Source organism: Carcharodon carcharias, assembly GCF_017639515.1.
Source record: "Carcharodon carcharias isolate sCarCar2 chromosome 27 unlocalized genomic scaffold, sCarCar2.pri SUPER_27_unloc_6, whole genome shotgun sequence".
In the NCBI taxonomy this organism is placed as follows: Eukaryota; Metazoa; Chordata; class Chondrichthyes; order Lamniformes; family Lamnidae; genus Carcharodon; species Carcharodon carcharias.
Window position 1 is genome coordinate 594,009 of NW_024470650.1, and position 5,990 is coordinate 599,998.

Below are 5,990 nucleotides of genomic sequence, written 5' to 3' on the forward strand. Positions count from 1 at the left end.
GGACAGAAGCAGAAACAAATGTGACATGAAAGTGTTTAGAATTGGCTGTGTCTCTGTTACTTTCAGTGATAAATTTCTGCCGTATGTTCCCTTGTCAGTTTCACAGGAGCTGCAGTGATGATGTTGGTGGGTCTTGGAAATTGAAAGTTGTACATGAGCAGCTTGTGGGCTATTTCACCTCACTGTCAATTTCAGGTTCCAGCTTACAGAAACCGTTGTTCTCATTGACTGAAGAATTCATTCTATTCAAAATAGAAACAGGCATAAAAGCAGCGTCAATAAACCAAACTGAAATAAGTTTAGCAGTTTCCCTGGTGGTCTAGTAGTCAGGATTTGCTGCTTTCACAGCCAGGGTTTGATTCCCGGTTAGGGAATGCAAATTTATTGAGCTTGTGGAATTGTCAAAATGAGTATTAATTACTTATTGATTGAAAACATTTAGCAGCTCCACCAGAATCAGTTGAAGTTTCGCCTCAGAGCTGGAAATATCACATTTGGAACAGGCTGGGAACAAAGACAGAAGCAGAGTGAAAGAAGGGCAAAAGAAGGGCTGGTTGCAAAGTATTGGCCAGAGGGATGGTGGTGCCAGGCAAAGTATGGGTGGGAGAAGGGCAAATTTTGGTGCCTACTGTTTGCATTGACAAAAATATCACACCTGATGGATCAACCAATCACAACTGTTCTTTAAAAGCAGCACATCTGCTCATCGAGGCCGAATGACCTCTTTCTATGCTGTAACTTTCTATAATTTTATGTTTCCCAACAGCACAGGTGCTTACAGTCATTCTGCCATTTTATAACGCACTCGAGCGAGATCTACTTTATACCTTGCATTCGGCTCTTTTGAAACCAAAACATGGAGCACATTCAGCGAGATTCCTTGTCATTTATAGCAGGAGATTTGTCACGAGACTAATTGAATGACACATTAATGGTGCCAATCCTTCCCTGGAGCTCACTGCGTCCAAAGAGCCCTGTTACCATCAGCCTGTTATGTAACTTCTTGCTGTATATCTGCTGAACAATATAAGCTTATCATGGCTCTGCTTTCTTCACATTGAAATCCAGTGTGAAAATACGAAGTATTTCAAAGCTGAACAATGTAGACAAGACTGGAAGGAGAATGTGACTGTGGATAATCGGCACTGTGCACATTCCTGTAATCAGTACCTGGGGGAATCAGGAAGATCCTGGTGTCTCTTTAGCCTGTTATCTGTAAACCGTTCACATTGTGCATTACAAAAACAGAAACAGAAATACCTGGAAAAACTCAGTAGGTCTAGCAGCATCGGCAGAGAAGAGTACAGTTGACGTTTCGAGTACTCATGACCCTTCAACAGAACGAATGGTTCTGTTGAAAGGTCATGAGGACTCAAAACTTCAACTGTACTCTTCTCCACCGATGCTGCTAGACCTGCTGAGTTTTTCCAGATATTTCTGTTTCTGTTTTCGTTTTGGACTTCCAGCATACGCGGTTTTTTGTTTTTTATGTTGTGTATTATGTTTGCACTAACTGACTGTATGTGGTCAAACAGCTCCTGGGAGGGTGGAGAGGTGAAATACCCCACACATCTGCTCAAACTGTGAGCTGGCACCTTTTCGACCAACAGCACAATTTTAGCAGCAGTGGAATTAGAAAACACGTCTCAATAAAGAGTGAAACCTTAAATTCAGCTGAATTACCGAGCTCAGGATGTTATTGCCCATTGCTTTGTCTGTTGTTGCATCTTAAAACAGAACAGGAGCAAAGCAGCAGGGATACTTCATAAGGCCCCACAAGCCTCCTCCGTCACTTATTAAGATCATGGCAGATCCCCAACATCAACACCAATTTCTCACCCGAACCCGATCGCCCTTCATTCCCTTAGAGTCCAGAAATCAGGAGAATTTTGGATGTTTTTTCTTCCATTGATCCGGGAGTTCAGTGGACACCTGGTTGAAATCAGCAATAATAAGAAGAACATTCGGTAAGGTTTGAATTTACCTGCGGAGACCCCAATGGATTTTAGAACCATCCATTTAACCACTCGGCTATGGTGATTAACCAAGGATCCAGTGCTTTTCACTCATTCATCAATTACACCGTTCACAGCTTCCACTTCTCAGCTGCACCTCCTGCCAAACATTGTGATCCATTTTCCTCAGGATTTGTTTCTGGATTTAATGTTTAGCTGCTTTGTGACCTCATTTTGAAATCAGAATCGCTTCAATATCCAACACAATTTGAATTACAAACCTGACGGGCAAACAATGGAAAAATGTCATTCGGTAACACAAATGCTCATTTTCAGATTCACAACAGTTAACTTTTCAATAAAATGAAGGAATTTTACAGTGAAAACATTTAGAAAGTTGGTATGACTTTCATTTGTGACTTGCTCACTCGGGTATTCTGTAAATGCTGCTCGGAGGTTTAGTGAGCGTGATATAATCTACCTGTGTTTTCCTGAGCCTGTGCTCGGTGTATCTGGAGGTTTGGCCTGGGTTGGAGTATCTTGCGTTCCAGGGATGGGCAGTAACCCGCTGATTGAAGCTGCAGTCGCCGCTTTCTGCTGGCAGCGGGTGATTGGAGAGTGCGGGGCCAGAATATTGCTGCTTTTCTGCTTTTCCCTGTCTCACTCACTGTGGAGCTGAGGAAGAGAGAATCATTGATGAGTTTGTTTCAATCCAATAGCTTCATAAATTTCCAACGTGCAAGATATCGGTACATGGTATGTCCAATTGTTTTCTCATTATATTTGCAATTAATATTCGAAAAAAGGCATTTACCTGGGAGCTCACTTAATAACAGTGGAACTGGCAACATTTTGGGGGGCTTTCATTTCAGCGCAAGTAGCCAATGGCAGCCCGGAACTGTGTGATAATCAATGCTGATGGGGAGAAAACAGTAAAGGCTTTGCCCCGAGTGGTCTCTAACCACCAACCTTTCGGTTAACAGCCGAAGGCGCTGATCAATTGCGCCACAGAGACGGATGTAGACGTCACCCACGGTATGAGTGAGTTAATGCTTCAGATTGCTGCTACTGGAAAGACAATTATCTCTAACATTTTTACTCTTCCAAAATAAAGAGTAGGACATTCATTGTGGATACATGTAAACAGTCTGATACCATCCACTGCTGACACATCAATGTCACCGGGAACCAGCTCTCTTACAACCGGTGCCTTCTCTCTTCGAGCCTTGGCGTGTCTTGACTGTAACCAAGTATTCTGATTGTCCTGAAGCCGAAATTATTTTTGAATTCCTGATGTGCAGTAACGAGAACCCTTTCAATGTCTCAAATCAGTTAATTTCACTGATAACATCAGAGTCCATGTTCCAGCATCTTAAAGAAGGGAAAGGTGCCTTGACTGTCCCTGGTCAGTCGGACAGTTCACCCTTCATTCTCCTCTCTGATTCTGGTTCCCAAAGAGTTTCTAAAGATTCACAAAGATGGAGACTGGGTTTTCTGTTTTGGTTCCTTCTCCATTTTCCCACCTGCCAACTGACAATATTTTCCAAAATCTCGTCTCAATCCTCTGCCTTACATCATGTCCAGGGATGAGGAAATTCAGTTTTGTGGAGAGATTATAGAGACCGGGATTGTTCTCTTTAGAGCAAAGAAGTTTAAATGGAGATTTCATTGAGCTGTTCACAATGAGGTGGGTGGGGGCAGTGGGGACGAGCGGCTTGATGGTGCAGATGGGGAGAAATTGCTTTCACTGACGGGGGTCAGTAACCACAGGATTGGGATTTAAAGATAGTGAAGGAAAGACAGACCTGCCTTTATACAGCGCATTCCTGACCAGCGGATGTCTGAAACGACTTTCAAGCCAATTAAGCACTTTTTGAAATAAAAAACAGAAAATGCTTGAGAAACTCAGCAGGTTTTGCTTTCCACAGACGCTGTCAGACCTGCTGAGTTATACCTGCGTTTAATGTTTTTATTTCAGATTTCCAGTATTTTGCTTTTATTGAAGTACTTTCTGAAGGAGAGTCATTGTTCTCATGCAGGGAACACGGCAGCCAATCACTGCTCAGCGAACAGGGTGGAGGGTTTTGGAAATTGAAAGTTACGCATATGGGACTATTTCATCTCACTGTCGGTTTCATGATCCAGCTCACAGCAACTGTTGTTTTCATTGGCTGACGAAGTCGTTTATCTTGAACCTAAACAAGCAGTTTTGTGCTGAAAGAGATCTGAACTGAAAAGCAATAGGCAAAAGCAGCGTAGATAAGCCAAATCGAAAAATATCAAGCAGCTTCCTTGGTGGTCTTGTGGTTAGGAGTCAGCACTTTCATAGCCACGGCCTGGGTTCGATTCCTAGTCAGGGAATATCGATTTATCGTATTTGTTGAAACGAGTGTTGGTCACTCTAATCAAAACGCTTAAAAATTCAACCATAATCAGAGAAGTGAAAGTTGAAGATTTGCCGCAGATCTGGAAAACATCACACTCGTGAGTGGCAGTGAAGAGGAGAAGGGCTTTTTGCAAGGCACAGACCATAGAAATGTTGGTGTGAGGCAAAATATGGATGGGAGCTGTACGAATCTGGCTGCCTACTGTTTGCATTGGCACAAATATCATTCCTGATGGACCAACCAATCACTACTGCTCTTTGAAAGCAGCACGCCTGGCCGAGTGGCCACTTTCTGTGCTGTGACTTTCTACAATTTTATGTTTCCCAACAGCACGGGTCATTCTGCCATTTTGTAACCCACTCGAGCGAGATGCACTTTCTTACCTTGTATTCGACTTTTTTGAACCCAAAACACGGAGCAAATTCCTATCATTTCCAGCACGAGATTAGTCACGAGACTAAATGAGCAACACATTAATGGTGCCAATCCTTCACTGGAGCTCACCACGTCCATAGAGCACTGTTATCATCAGCCTGTTATGCACCTTCTTGCAGTACATCTGCTGAACAATATAAGCTTATCACAGCTCTGCTTTCTGCACATTGAAACACAGTGTGAAAATCAATTCAAAAGCTGAACAACTGGGAGGGGAGCGACTGTGGATAATCGGGACTGTGGAAATTCCTGTAATCAGTATCAGGGAGAATCAGGAAGATGAGATCCAGGTGTCTCTTTACCCTAGAGTTTTACCCTTTCCCACGAACTGACTGTGTCTGCATCAAGCAGCTCATTGACCTGGGAGCTGGACGAGCAGAGGGAGCTGGAGGCGAGGCAGGGACAGAAGCAGGAAGAAATGCGACAATAAAGTGCTTTGAACTTGATGTGTGTCAGTTGTTTTAGTGGTGAATGTCTGTCTTGTAAGTTTCACAGGAGCTGCAGTGATTAGTTGGTGGTTTTTTTAAGCAGCAAGATTTAAAAGTAAAAGGATAAAAGCAAATTACTGCGAATGATGGAAATATGAAAAAACACAGAAAATGTTGGAAAAACTCAGCAGTTGGAGAGAGAGTCAATGCTTCCAAATCAGATTCTCTTAATCAGATTTAAAAAAAAAATATAGTACCCAACGTGGGGCTCGAACCCACGACCCTGAGATTAAGAATCTCATGCTCTACTGACTGAGCTAGCCAGGCATGTGAATAACACTTCTGTATCCCAACATACATGGATAAACCTGTTGCTTTCCACCTGATACCTCAGCTTGGTCGGAATTTTAAAGTGTGGAACGTAATCAGCTTGCAAAAGACCCAAAGTTGCAATGCATTCCCCTCAATCATCAATAACATCATTCACATCTTTCACTGCTTAGCTGCACCTCCTTCCAAATACTGCGATCCATTTTCCTCAGGATTTTCTCCTGCATTTAATATTTACCTGCTTTGTGTCCTCATGTTGAAATCAGGTTCACTTCATTATCCAACACAAATTGAATTACAAACGTGATGGACAAACAATGGAAATCAAGTCACTCATAACACAAATCCCATGGTGCTCATTTTCAGATTTACAACAGTCAGCTTTTCAATAAAATGAAGGAATTTTACAGTGAAAATAATTAGTAAATTTGTGTGACTTTTATTTTTGACTCACC

General features: G+C 42.4%; 1 non-coding gene across 1 annotated transcript; it reads right to left on the reverse strand.

Moving 5' to 3' along the window:
• Positions 1-5,459: 5,459 nt before the first annotated feature.
• trnak-cuu lies at positions 5,460-5,532 on the reverse strand. The gene has a single exon. It is a non-coding gene; the product is annotated as a tRNA-Lys (tRNA).
• Positions 5,533-5,990: the final 458 nt, after the last annotated feature.